Below are 14,040 nucleotides of genomic sequence, written 5' to 3' on the forward strand. Positions count from 1 at the left end.
AATTTTCCACAGTTTTGAAGCCTTGTAAAAATAAAACAGACAGCAATTTCTGAGAAACAGAAAAATAAAGCACATAAAGCTAAAACCCCGCTAGCCAGCATCACTGCCAAACCTGAAAACCTGACATAATTTTCAGTGTTCCTGTAACACATTAATATGAATTTTTGGTTACATTTAGTGCATAGCGATGATTTCTAGTTTAAGCCAGTAGACAGTAACAGTAGCCAGTAACAGGCAGATTTTTTTTTTCTTCCTTTTTCAGGCAAAGATATTTATTTCCACAAAAATAGCCTTCATTTTGCAACCAATAGCAGCACTGAACAATTGCATTGGAAATCATAGTGTATAATCAACTCCAAGGCTGAAACAGAAGAATACCTATTGTTCTTTTCTGAGCAGACAAATTGAGATCTCTTATCTCTTAAGTATCAACAATTATGCAGTGAAGATATTAATTTTCCTTTACCAGGCATGGAATTATACATCTGGCTGATGTCAGCTGTTTTATGCTACTGGAGCAATGAATTAACCTTGCCCCATGCTGGCAACTATGTAAAACTAAATATTATATCAAGAGCATGCCTTTCCTAACTCAGATGATTTCAAAAACTTTGCATCATAAAACCTTTTAAAGCAGTTTGATCTTCTTTTATGTATGAAGTAACCTAATATTTTTATACAGTACCTCTTCATTTCTGTACATCTAATAGTAACAATAACTTAACACAAAGTGTAATAATATTTTTCACTTCATCTCATGTGAGTTGCAGAACTTGTTGCAGCATCTTCAGTCCCCTTTGACAGTTCTGTTGGTTTCTTCTTTATAATTCATCATAACCCAACTAAGATTGACGGGTACCTTGCCAACAATCAGGAACACTGGAAGTTCCCACAAAGACCTCTGTTTTTCCACTGCATCGCACATAATCATGGTTTCCATGACCTTCATGACATTTTGCCACATGCCCTGAGACAAGGAGGAAAACTAGATAACAAACCTAAGGAAATGGCTCAAACTAAAACTATTATTTATCTGTGTTCTCATGACAGCCATAGATTAATGGACACACAAATTCTCTATTTAGCTTTTCAGACAGATTTTGTTCAGACCATTGAATCTTAACTCCTGTTCCTCGGAATGTACTCACTTTTCTGTTTAATTTCCAACTAAAGGGCATGCAGAAATGTTCTTGCAATTGCTTTGAGTTTATTCTCACTGAAAAAAACCCCCAGGTGTTAATAGCTACTATAGGTCAACAAAGGGTACATTGGCTCGTTCAGTGGAGAGCAGTGCTTTGAAAATTTCTTATGCTTTTATTATTTCTTTTGTCTTACACAATTGTCTCCACCTGTGGAGAATAATCAGCCCCTTATCCTGCTACTTCGTGTTATACACATTTAACACTGTTAGACCTCAGGGCAAGTGATTCCATGTTTATTATGAAAGCAATTTGAACTCACCTACCAGGTTTGGGGTTTTTTTCCCCAAGTATTTATAAGCAGCTGTGTGAACTAGCAAGTTAACTGTACCTGTGGCACTCTAATTCTGCATACATAGCGCCAGTTTCTTAGGAGGCAGAAGGATTTTTTTGTGTGTGTGTTTCTTTCAACATCTTCTCAAGGAGGGGCTAGAAGTCTAATTTTGATAAATAAGTATTCACTCACTTAGCATGTCCCTAACCTAGTTCCCTTTTGAGAATAGTCTTTAATACAACGCTCCCACAGAATACCTAATTTAGGAAAAAGGGTGAGGAATCAATACTGAGATAAAGCCTATGAATTCTTCTTCCCTCATCCTTGCTTAGAGGTAAAAAAGTTAAATATTTTTTCTGTATTAATAATTAATAAAGAATTTCAGCACATTTTTAAATTGAAAGGGATGGTCTTAAGCCAAATGTTTCTCCTGGATTACAAACTTCTGCTGCTGCCCTCAGGAATGCTGATTTTGCCTTGAGTATCTGATCTTTCTCTGTTTTGGACAGAAAGTTTCTGGCCAAATAAATCCTGCACTTCCTCTCTCCTTATCAGAAATGGCTTCCTTGCTCACCAGATGTCTGGACAATGGGAAGGTTATTGGAGAACTACTCGCCTGAGATCCTATACCAGGGGTCCTGGATGCTTCTGCCAAACAGAAGGAGCAGATGCACGGAAAAGACTGTGGTCAAGGCACAAGTCCAGTGTGTTCTGGAGTTTTTGTTGCCTGCCATTCAGATTCTTCCACCAAGGAAATATGGGTTCTTTTCTCTTTTGGACTGTTAGATATAGCTAGATTTCCATGAGAATATTATCTGACTCAAATAAGATAATATTTCTGACATGAAGTGGAGAGGTAGTTCAGCTTCCCAAAAAATTACAGAAGTGTTTTCTATCACTTCATAATTGAATGATTTTTCTTTAAAGTTCACTCTCTGAAAACAAACAAGGTTCATTTTTCATGTACTGAACCTTTTTAATTTTTAAACTTGTTTTATGTATTGCAGAAATATAGTGGAAGTAATAAAAATTCCAGGTCTATTAGTAAAATCTTTGCAAAACTGTGAAAAATTACACTTAAGGGTAGGTCATCCCTAAGGGCTTCCAGAATAAAAATCCTTACTGCAGATTCCATAACCAATAAGGGTTTATGCTTTGACATCTCTCTATAAATTACGTCCAAAAAAATGCTCTTAAATGAACTGTGAGTTTGAGACACCTAGGAAATCATTGCTGCTATGATAACTTTTACTAAGAAGCAGTAATTTTCCTAAAATTAGTAAATAAATTCAAACTATTACAGTACAAATTGATACAGAGGATAGTAAAATATTTTACTGAAGATTCCTTCTGTGCATTCTGTTTCAAGTCCTGGGCTATATATTCCCCTTTTTTCTGAGGCAGAAGTCAATAGAAACTGCATATAAAGAACTAGGACAGTATACTGGCCTCTAAGGAGTCTGGGTGCCCCAGGCAACCTGGAAATCATCCATCCTTCCTTGTTTTCAGTCTCTCACACAGCAGAGATACTAAATGTTACACAGATTTTAATATGCCGGTTCACACACGTCTCTAAAGAATATGGATATAATTGGCAATTGCCTAAGAAAAGAACTGAAACTAAAATACACCCAGACTCATAAAAAATCATGACGGAAAACTTCAAATATTTGTTTTACTTTCTAAACCTGCTCCTCAAGCAGAATTGTGCTAGATGCCAGACAGCATGGGACAAAGACCAAAAATCCTTTGTTTTAGGATTAAGTTTCATAAAAGGATTGCCTTTCACTTGCATCTCACTGAAGGACAAGGTGGACCCACAAGCAAGAGAGGTCTCTCCTCATTACTACACCTCCTGTGACCTGATTTAGCAAGCTGAGTGATTCATTTAATGCCTCTTTACTTGGCTAAGCGCCACACAGAAATACCTTAGCTGGTGTTTGAAGGACATGGTTTCTATGCCAGACACTTTTTTAGACAGAATGAGCACACTGGGTCACAGCAAAGGGTCACTTAGGCCACTGGCCTCTTTCAGGTAGTGGTCAGCAGCATAAGCCCAGGAAACATCAGAGGCACATAAGTATTCCAGGTCCAGAATAAACTCTCATTCACCAGTGAACTAAGGGTCAGGACTTTAAAGCCAGTGTGGCATCTTTGCCTTCCACAGGTCTCTGTAATCTTTTATCCCAGGAGTTTGTGCAGCTGTTTTTCAAGTTAGCACAAAGCTGAGAATCCAGGGACATTGTGGCATGCAGAACACTGTGCTAATCATAATCTCTCTTCACATAGAAATAAAAGTAAAATATCCTTTGACCATATGCACAAAGAGACCTAGTGTAGGAGGCAGTTGGATATGAAATTCCTGAAATTACTGTTATCATATCCGCTGTTCTAAAGTAAATATTTTTATGTGTCACTACAAAAGACAAAAGGACAGAGAGGGCTGAGAACTCTTGTCCACAGGAGGAAAACAAGTTCATATCTTAAAAGGTGAGTTTGTCTGTTTTGTTTGTAGAGTCAGAACTGTGGTCACAAACACATTTCACCATTTCTACAGTTCAAAGTTAGAGTACAGCAACATCAAATTAAAACCAGAGAAATTAAAAATAGTTTCATTTAAACCTAATTATATCATTAAATACAATTTTTATATTACACGAAAGGTTAATATCATAGCAACTTATTTAAAGAATTTCTTCAAGCCTCATCAGGAAAGTTAATAATTTAGATACCGTATGAAGTATAAGAAAAATCCCTGTGATACATTTGTCTGTATAAAATAGCAGTTTTCAAGGTTATTATTTTCATATGTCTTAATAGAGGTGAGTGCTGGTAACTGGAAAACTAAATATACTTTGAGATTTATGAATTCAGTAATTGCATTTCGGGAGCTAATTAAAAGCAAAGCCAAGAAGAATATTTCAGAAGGGGATAAAAAAGGTGTCTTCTGAATACACAAGTATGTGTAATATATAGTACACATATAGTACCACTATTTAGAGTTTCTCTGCCCGCTGCCTGAGGAGATGTACACGCAGACCTCCTACATGCAATGGACCTTTTCATGACAGAAAATGCTGCCATTCCCCTGTCTGGTGGGGCCACAGAACACGAATCAATTCAGTACATAATGCAATATTCTAAACATGGCAAAGAAGAAATGAAGAGCCAGAAAAGCTAAAGTGGATTCTTGATTTTGATTAATGTAAAGTGCAACAAAGTTAAAATGCAAAAGTTACTACTTGAAAAATTTAGAAGGGTTTTGGAAGCCAGTTCTAGATTCCAGATTAGTGCAGAAAGAGACTAGAAAAGTCAGGAAACAGAATGAAGGCACTCACAAAGAGAGAAGGTAAAAAGTCTGCTAATAAGGGAAAACAAAGGAAGAAGAAACTCAAGGAAAACTGTAACAGTGTCACAGACATTTTTTCATAGAAATCTTTCTTTGGGACTTGTTTGTCTTCTGGGAAGCTGAGGGCCCCAGAAAGAGGATGTAAACAATTGTTATCAGCTGCTGTGAAATGCAATAGGATGCACCTGTGATTGGTTCATGTTCCCATGTTTATAATTAAGAGCCAATCACAGGGCAAGCTCTCTGGAACACAGGGACAGAGAATTCTCTTGTTTTTAGATTCTTTTCTATTCTTACCTTAGCAAGCCTCTGCAACTTCTCTCTCTATTCCTATTATTATAGTGATAATGTATTATATATCATATATCAATAAATCCAGCCTTCTGATCAAGAAACAAGATTCTCATCTCTCTCACCCCAGCGACCACCTCAGGTCGCTGTAATAGTAACAGGACCTAGGAAACTTAAATTGCATTCTCCAAACAGATGAGATTCATGTATGTTGATAACCTCTGAGTGGAAGAAGAACTATTAGGATAGTGGTTTGGGTAAGTTATCTCTGTTAACAACCAGTGGTATCTACTTACCACCATGCTGTACGTTCAAATTATACCTGAGCCTCCAATTTTCTGCCAGAGGGAGTGCAATGTTGTCTCAAATGTTCACCAAAAGGATGAGGAAAAAGCCTGTAAGACATAGGTAAGAATCATATGAATATAGAATCTTATTTAGGGGATCATACTAATTTCTGTCTCTTTCACAATCGTTCTCTACATCATGGCGACAAACTGTTTGTCTTTTCATCTGCTTTCCCTTTCCTTTCCTTGTTTCTGGCTGTACTCACCTCCAGGCAAATGGAGTTATTATAGCAGACTTTTCATCTTTACTGGTATTATGTTTATATCTTAAAGAAATGGTTTTGAACTAGGAGCAGTAATGGATGAAAGAGCAAAGTTGAATACAGGGGGAAAATAGTGCCATAGTAGAGAAGAAAGCGAAATGAGAGGGTAAAGATGACCTTATTTGTTCAAAAAGCATTATGGGCTGTTTTTCATTCCTTCTTAGCCAAAGATTCAAAAGAATTAATGTTTTTAATTTTCTTTTCTTATTTCAGACTTTTAGTGTCTATATAAGCATAGGAAATATCTTGCTTAAAAAAAAACAAAAACAGATTTAAAAAACCATAAAAAATAAAGAACTACAAAACCCACAAACCCCCACAATCTTTTCTTAATCATCCTAATGAAAAAATAGTATATTGTCCATTTCTTCTTTTTGAGAGACTGGTTCTTACACAAGATGAAAATTACCTTTCAACAAAATAACTTTACAAACAAGAATGTAAAGGTAGAAAATATCAAGGAAAAGCACAGCTCTCATACAAAAAATGTTGCAGTAGAGGATGTTGCTGGAAGGTGACATTCTAATTCCTTTTGATCTTTGTCATTTCTTAAAAACATACTAAATTCTCCTCCAGTTTTAAAACTGTGTAGTCATTCTGAAGATAGCAAGGCCAACCAGGCAGAGGGATATTATCTAACGTAAAGCTAAAGTCATTGTCACTCTTTATATAAGTTTGGAAAGCAGAATCAGAGCTTGCTTGCATATGAAGATCCAGAAAAAGTAAGTGAACCTTTTCATACTAGCTTATGACACAGACTGAGGAGTGCAATTGTTGCCTTCTATTGGTTATAAAAGTGGGACAAACCAGTCATTAAATGCAACCTACTTGAATTAAATAGAACATGGAAAACATGTTATAATCACAGCCTCATCTATCTAGTATATATACACCTGAAAACATGAAACAAAGAACATAGAGTCCATTCACCAAAAACAGGGCAACATAATATGAAACAAAAGTGAAGTTCAACTTGTTTTTCCCTTCGTACAGAAGAAAACTATGCTTAAGTACCTAGGCATTTATTGCAAAAGACATCATTAACAGAAATTGGAATTTACCTAGTGTTACTCATCCCAATCAGACTCAACTTAGACCTCTTAAAAACATAATTAAAATAAACTTTTCCCTATCACAACATTATAATGGTATTTTCACCATTTCATATTGCAGTGTTCAGAGCATGGCTTCAGTCCTTACTGGCAAGAATACACTTTGACATTTCTTAGAAACATAGCTTTAATCTTAAAGACTATAAAAATTACATTTAAAAAAAATCCTGCAAGTTGTCCTACAAGCAGCAAAGAGGCTTGAGTTAGAGGATTGTTAATTAGAGTTAGGAGACATTGCAAATTCCTCAGGGACCAGCACAGTACTGAGGCTATGATAATATTTATTGGCAATGGCCAAGTATTGTCCATTGCCGAACTTCTCTCTGCTTTTTATTTATTTGATTAACAAAAACAATTTGCTTGGTAGAAATACCTGACCAGTTGTGAATGTTTCCCTGCAGCAAGTTTTTTTCAGACACAAAAAGACCTTGTAATTAAAAGTGTCCTAATGAAGCTGTAAGTTCAATAAGCTTATATTTTTTTTTCATTTTAGCAGAATATTCATAATTAGGCTGTACATCTTTTTCACTAGCATTTTCAGCTGCAACAACTATAAGCGCAGATTCCTCCACCCAGTAAAGTCAGTCCCAGTCTGTCATGATATTCCCAGTTTATGAAAACTTGGAGATTTTCAGGATTTTTCTTTAGTGACTCTGTCTGAAAGAGTAAAACCATATATCTTTTCCCATCTCAACAACATTTTAAGACTCTTTCTTTTTCAGTTGATTGCAATGAGGACTGATGGGTAGAGAAGAAATTGCCAGAAAAATTGCATCTTGTGGTGTTTTACAGAAGGCAGGTATGCATCATGAATCTGTACTCAGCCCAATGGAAACCAGTCCTTGGCAGGGATCAGCTTGGCTTTGCTGATCAGTCCTTGGCTTTGCTATCAGCTACAGCACAGAATCTGGCACACAAGAACAAGCCCCAGCCTCTGCTGACAGCCATCACGTGGTGTATCAGAGCAGAGATATGCTATGCAAATGTCCAGGAGCACAGGATAATCTATAGAGTCACCACCCAGGTACCTTCTCCCCTTCCTTGGCTTTTTGAAGAATTCATTAAATAGCTCCACTGTGTTTGGGGTGTTGCCCTCATCTAGGTTTTTGTTCTGTTATGCATTAGAGAGTGATCCATGATGCTCTCTCGGGGCCTACAAAAAAAAAAAATATCTCTTCCCTCAAGTAGCAGGGCTGTCGGAACTTCCAACCCTTCTAATGGGGTTATCAGCAAAAGGAACATCAAGGTTGCTTTATGGTTTCAGCTCATTCCCAATGTGATGATAATAGATTTAAAGAGAAACATGAGAACAGCCCAGAGGAAAAAAAAAGGTTGAGCTGTGATCCTGCCAAGATACAGGTGCTTGATTTTAGACATATGGACTATAGGGCAAGAAGTGGGGAGAAAACCACTGACAACTAAGGATGCAGCAAAAACCTGCAAGAGATTTTTTAAAGCTGACTCATTTAATAATCCATACTATATTTTTGTACACAATTGTTGCTGTCAGTTTATTTCCCCAGGATTTTTGTGGATTCGCAGTTAAAAACCACCCGTCATTGTAGGTGTCCCACAACTCAGCCAGAATAAAAAGGTGCTGTGAAATACTATAAGTGAGGCATCATGTTTTTTACACTGTAAACGACCTGTTTTAGACTAAACAAGAGATGAAGAGTAAGCTTCAATGAAATGCAGCAATTTCTTTTTCCCTCTGGCTGCTTACGCCACAGAGCATGATGACAGAGAAAATGACAAGTGAGTCACTAAAACAACATTATTGGAATTGACAGAGATTGAGACAGTCATATTTGTCTCTAAAAGATGCAGTCTATGTTTATCTGACTGGGCTGGAGTTGACGAGTTTAGGTACCTGCAGGCTCGCATCTGGTTATGTTCTAATCTAAATTCCAATGAGGTTATTGATTCTGTTTGTACAAGAACACGGGTGAAGCTGGGTGGGCTTTACAAAGCAAATTGTTGTCTGAACCCTGCTAGAAGTGGCTGCTTATCCCACGTATAATGTTGCATGCAGTCTCTATGGAATATGGCTATGCCCATTACAGATATTGCTGGCTCTCTGGAGATTAAATGTTCTACAGTACTAACTCCAGAGATTTATATTTCTTGATGATTTTATGGCCCACCTTAAATAGTTGCCCTCTGTAAAAAAAGCAGCCTGTACTTAGAACAGTATGTAATGGTAAGAGCTTCTTTACAGGGTTTTTATAGAGCACTGGGTATCAGCTGACAATTCACTCTGAGAAAAATATCAGAGCCACCAAGGAGGAGGGGGCAAAAAACCCAACAAGTGACAACCTTACAATAACTTGTGCAGAGGCCTCTTCTGTCCCAGTGCATTACAGCAGATCAACAGTGTAATTCCAAACAACATTGACAAAGTCATCTAAATATTTGTATGCTTCTCTGTAATTGTTCCCTCCTTCATGAGGATCAAAGTCCTGTTTAAAATGGAACTAAGCTACTAACAAATGGAACTCTCAACAGGTAAAAGTGATTAAAACAATGTAAGACTGAGTAGAGCCTGTGCTGATAGAGGCCAATGTGTAGACAATTTTCTTGAGGAAGTATTATGGCAGAAAGCTATATGATGAGGAGTGAAGGAGCAATGTAAATTTTCACACCCTCCATTTTTTAACATAGTAGTTTTGTGTCTGTGTAGCTGATTTGAATTTCAGAAGATCCTTCTCCCAGGGACTGATATTTGTACTAGCACTCTCACAACACATATTGAAACCCAGGGACATAAAGCTAAAAGGCAGGAGGCAAGGTCTGAACCAAAGTGATCATGAAGACCTACAGTCCCGATATTTTCTCTATTTGACCTGTTACAGCACAGAAAATGAAGATGATAGACAATGTCAATGCACACAGGTTGGAGAGGTTAGGGCAAAATAACAGAAATTTTAAGCTGAATTATTACACTGGAATTTACATAAGATTCCTTTCTGGCTTTTCTGAAAGAATTGTGTTGACAGGTTCTATGTAAAAACCCATTGTCAAGGAACTACTTTATTAAGCAGCTCCTTTACACATCTTTAAAAATCTAGCTTGAAGTGCAACCTGGCACAATGCAAATTGCTAAAAAAGCAGCTCAACAACCCATTCACATCCAAGTGCAGGGGTATAAGATAAAACTTGTAATCCTTAACCAAGGCTGGATTTAGGCTCTAGATAAAAGAAAGCAGAAAGAGGACAGAAGACAAATTCCGTATCAGAGAGCAGGTTTACAGGTATTCCTATGGTTTCATTTCCCTATGGACACTATTTGCAGAGAACAAAGGTTATAAGAAAGCAAAGCAATTGCAGTAAATTACTGTGAAGCAAACCAAAGTGGAGAAAGGACTTGACACCAAGCTCAGTTCCAGCTGAACGGTATTTAGTAAGTTAACTTTGACATTGCTCTCTTGGAGTAGAAGTGCTGTAATATATGTTATTATCCACTGATATTAATGAGTTCAAGAACATTTAAAAACTGTGTATTGTGCATGAGCATCATCCTTTTAACCTGGAATTCTTATGGGACAACCATAAATCCATTCTTTGATGAAAGACAAGGGTTTTACAGAAGTCATTTCTGTGAAACTTCTCATCAGGTAAAACACAATGAATACCTCAAAGTTTTTATTACACTCTTTATGGACTTGTTAGGATGCATAGAGTGCATCCTGAGGGCAAGACTGCTGACATCTCTTCCATCTCTACAGATGGTATCAGCTGCCTCTGGGAGCAAACAGCCGAATTTGAAATCAAATACGGCAAAGCAGGCCAATAAAAATGTTGATGCATGGAGATATTTTGGTGTTGTTGTTTGTTTGTTTTTTAATTACTTGGTATTACCAATGTTTTGTTCTGATCACTTGAAATTCCAAGCCCCTTAAAAATAAGTCAGTTTACCAATCTACAAATGTCAGATCAGACATGGCGACTTCTTTTCACTTCAGCTATTTCCCACAGGCAAAGCTCTTCTGGCAACCCAGCATTTCTAATGAAACACCACCACATGCCACAGGAAGCATGCAGCTTTTTCAAAACTGACAGATTACTGAAGAAACTGTGTCTTTAACTTAATAAGTCAAATAACCTGGAGTCTTGAGAACATCTTAAGTTATACTGAGGCTTTGTGGGAGTTTAGAGCCAATAGAACTAGGTCTATTTCCACTCTATAGAATAAAACTCTGTTATAACCCACCTCCCATTTTGCACTCCAGTGACAGAAAACCAGGTAAGTAGAAGTACATCCAGGTCCTGGAGCATTCAGTGGAAACATTGGAGCATATTAGCTGCTGGAAGATTGTTGTTTGTATAGCTGAGAATTGCCATCATATTTTGAAAGAGCTTCCTTTCTGTTGTAAAGAGAGGGGGGAAATGTATGTATGTACAAAATACATACCTCTCTAAATCAAACAATTTGTAATTTTCCTCAGAACTTTTTTAGGAAAAGAAAAAATTTCCCTTCAACTTTACAGAATTCCTCAGAAGACACAAGGCGATTACTAGACTGACCCCTCCTTGAAAACTACGGACTTTATGGATCCCAAAAGTTTTTCTTTGATCACTCATTTATTTTCTGAGAGGTCACCTGGGGGCTATCCAAGCCGCCTCAAAGGTAAACCAGTTTTGTAATGCAAGACAAATGAGTTGTTTTTGTCAGTACATGGGTGAATTGGCACATGCTCTTTGCTCATCATACACACAGGTGACCATGCAGATGCAGAGTTTTTGCCTCCTATGTAGGAAGCTGCACTGACTCTCCATGGTAGGAGGCAGTCCTGCCAAAGCTGCTCTCCTCAGAAATATGCAAGCAGCACTCACACACCTATGGAAGGACCAGAGACAAGGCTTCTTTCCTGTCTAAGAAGTAAAAACACTTCCGCATCTGCTTTTTGAGCAGCCTCATCATAAACTCCTCCTTACTTGGGGGAGACCATATTATAGTTTAACCTTTGTTCCAGGGAGTGTTTTAGGGGCATAGCTTTGCCAGTAGACAAGGAGAGGAAACTGAGAAAGTCAGCAAAGAGCATGGCATGCAAAGAGCTCAGTCACTCAAGGCAAATTCCACAGGGCTATAAGGTTAACACACAAAATTAAAAATTAACCATCGGTGAATCAAGGCCACCACGTTTCTTGGGCTTTGGGGTTTAACAGGCACCCGTTTCTCTTTTCTAATCAACTTTATTGTGGTTTCATGAAGAAAAACAGTAATGAAACCTGCAAACAAATACACATCTATAGATATTTAAAATATGCACTAGTATGCAGTAGGCATGAAGCATTATACAGACGTAAAAGTGCACCGCAAAGAATAGTTCAAAGCATCATAGAAAATCCTAACCAAAGTAAACTGAGGAGAGACTTTTTAGGCTATTTCCTATTTGCCAGCAAAGAAAAATAGCAGCTCCAAGTGACAAAGCAGGTGAAAAGCATGCAGAGCTCTTCAGAATGGCCTTTTATCACCCCAGCAACCCTCAGGCACACATAATTGATAAGCAAAAGGGAAAAAACAACACTTGATGCCCAGGGCAAAAACAATAAAAAATTACATTTACAAGTTGTGGCATATAAAATCTGCAGGCACTTTGACTATACTGATTAAGGTAGGAAAATAAGATGTGACAGAAACAGAAAAAATCTGGATCATCCTAAGGAAGAAGAGGAGGTCTTTAACAAGATCCGTAAACCAGGTGGCCCAAGGTGTTCCCTTGAGGTGATGCAGAAAGCCTTCAAGATGACATCTATAGGAAAAAAAGACAATAAAATGCAGCTGTTTGGGCCAGTCCCTGTTTTGGGCAGGCTGAGAAAAGTTGTCTGCAGTGAAGAGGCAAATATGTTTGAGCAATGGGGACAATGCCCAAAAACTTGACAGGAACTTCCCAAGAAATACCAAGAACCCAAAGAAAAAGCATTAATTTACTGCTCTTGTAAGTAGCAGTGGACTTCCTCCACAAGCACTTTGGAAACCCCTCTTTCTAGAAAGCAGCACAGACAATAACAAGTGGTTCAGTTGTGAGATACTTCATGAAGAATCATTATGCAATATGATACTTTTTAAATTCACCTCTTCCTACCACTCTAGCTGGAATAAACTGTGCACCAAAACAACACATTAACTTTTGAATTTATGTGAGATGTTTTTGAAAGAAGGTGCTGCGTCCTTGGCCCACACAGCAAAATGAAGGACCATTACAAATATTGAGTAGATAGGTTGGATGAAGAGCTTATACTTTGCAAGTCTTTGCCCACCAAAATTCTAGGTATATATCCTTGAACCAAGACGGCCAAATAGGACACAAATACAACTCATGGCCTGCTGAAATTTTCAGCCCTCTGAATGGATATGAACCACCACCAATCACATCCTGTGGTAATGTGCTGAACTGAGAAACAGAATGGCACATGAGCTAACATTCCCAATGTTTAGCCATTCCTGTTCCTGGTAGATTTTTAGAGACATAGTGTAATCACATTGAATTACGATTAAATCTACCTCTAACATGAACCAGAACTCTAATTAAACAGTTGTTCAGTCTTGCAACTATGCTCAGTTCCAAGCAACAAGATAAGGAATAGTCTCCTTGGGCAGATGGCATGCATCAGGTATCTCGTCCTTCAGACATTCAGTTCATTTTTCCACAATGCAATCCAAGAAAGGTATTATATTTCATGGGCTCATCTAGCTGATTGGCAGACTTTTGGAAGATACTCCACTGTGCCCTTAACCACAATGAAGATAATAAGCAAGGAAGAATGCTTGGTTACCCTAGACAGCCTCACCATAATTTGAAATTTTTTACTAGATTTGAGAAACAGAAAAAAGTCAGAATGCCTTCAAAGTAAATTTTCAGACATAGTATACCCAGAACATGCAAACAAACAAATAAAATCCACTTATTGAAAAGATACCAAACTAAGACAAGGAATTCAACTTAATATTACAGGTGACCAAAACCCAGAGTTACTGTCCCCAGAGTCTTTCCTGTATTTCCCCTTTGTTTCATCTATGGTCAGAATGTTTCATTTGCAACCCTGAACTATGTAAGCTTAAACTAAAAAATTAAAATGTATGTACTCATTACGCACATACTGTCTTCCCAGCTGGACTGCATTTCACATGAGGTGTTGGATGTGGGTCTCCTATGATAAATTCCGCCTGAAAGAACTTCCAAACACATGTAGTCTGGTTGAAT

This window comes from Ammospiza caudacuta, chromosome 3 (genome assembly GCF_027887145.1).
Source record: "Ammospiza caudacuta isolate bAmmCau1 chromosome 3, bAmmCau1.pri, whole genome shotgun sequence".
NCBI classification, from domain to species: Eukaryota; Metazoa; Chordata; class Aves; order Passeriformes; family Passerellidae; genus Ammospiza; species Ammospiza caudacuta.